This window comes from Nestor notabilis, unplaced genomic scaffold (genome assembly GCF_000696875.1).
Source record: "Nestor notabilis isolate BGI_N333 unplaced genomic scaffold, ASM69687v1 scaffold3951, whole genome shotgun sequence".
NCBI classification, from domain to species: Eukaryota; Metazoa; Chordata; class Aves; order Psittaciformes; family Psittacidae; genus Nestor; species Nestor notabilis.
Window position 1 is genome coordinate 1 of NW_009915931.1, and position 881 is coordinate 881.

Sequence of the window (881 nt, forward strand, 5' to 3'; positions counted from 1 at the left end):
GAGAGAAGGGAGAGAGGAGAAGAGGAAAGGGAAAGAAGGGAAAAGTGAGGAACGGGGAGAGAAAAGTAGAGAAGAAAGAAACGAGGAGAGGGAAACGAAGAGGAGAGGAAAACGAGAAAGAGGGAATTGAGAAGGAGAAAGAAAAGGGAAATGCAAGGAAATGGAGATGGGAACAAAGAAGAAAATGAAAGGGAAAAAGAAAATGGAAAGAATAAGGAAACGAGAGGTAAGGGAAATGGGAAGAATAGGAGAAAAGGAACTAAAGCGAAAGGGGAAAGGAAGGGAAAAAAAAAGAAAAGGTGACAAGTGAAGAAGAAAGAGGAAAAAGAAAATGAGAGAAAAATGAAAAAAAAAAAAACAAAAGCAAAGAGAGGACTGGGAAGGGGGCGGGAAACAGGAGAGAACTAAAAAAAAAATGAAAAAGAAGAAAAGAAAGAAAAAAGAAAAGAGGGGGAAAAAAAAAAGGCGAAAGAAAGAGGGGAAAGGAGAAGAGAGGGGAAAGGAAAGGCAGGTTTGCCTGTAGTACAACAAATCCGTGCAGCCCTGCACCCCCGATCAGCCCGGTCCGCCCTGGCCCAGCCCGGATGCTGGAGGAGTCAAGCATAAGGTGACCTGGCTGCCAGCACGGGGACGCGGTCACACCCTCACGTCCCTGGGTGCAGGCTGCCGCAGCCTGCCCGCCCGCATCCCCCAGAGCTGCTCGCCTGGGCATGGAGGGGCTGGAAGATATCCTGGCCTTCCTCTCCCACACTTCTCACTTCCCTTGCTCTGGGAGACAACGGGGTGGGAGGCTGAGCTGGTCACAGGTTGTTTCCCCTGCTCCGTCCCTGGGCCTGGCCAGGGCGGACCTGGCTGATCTGGGGTGGAAGGCTGGCCCGCTT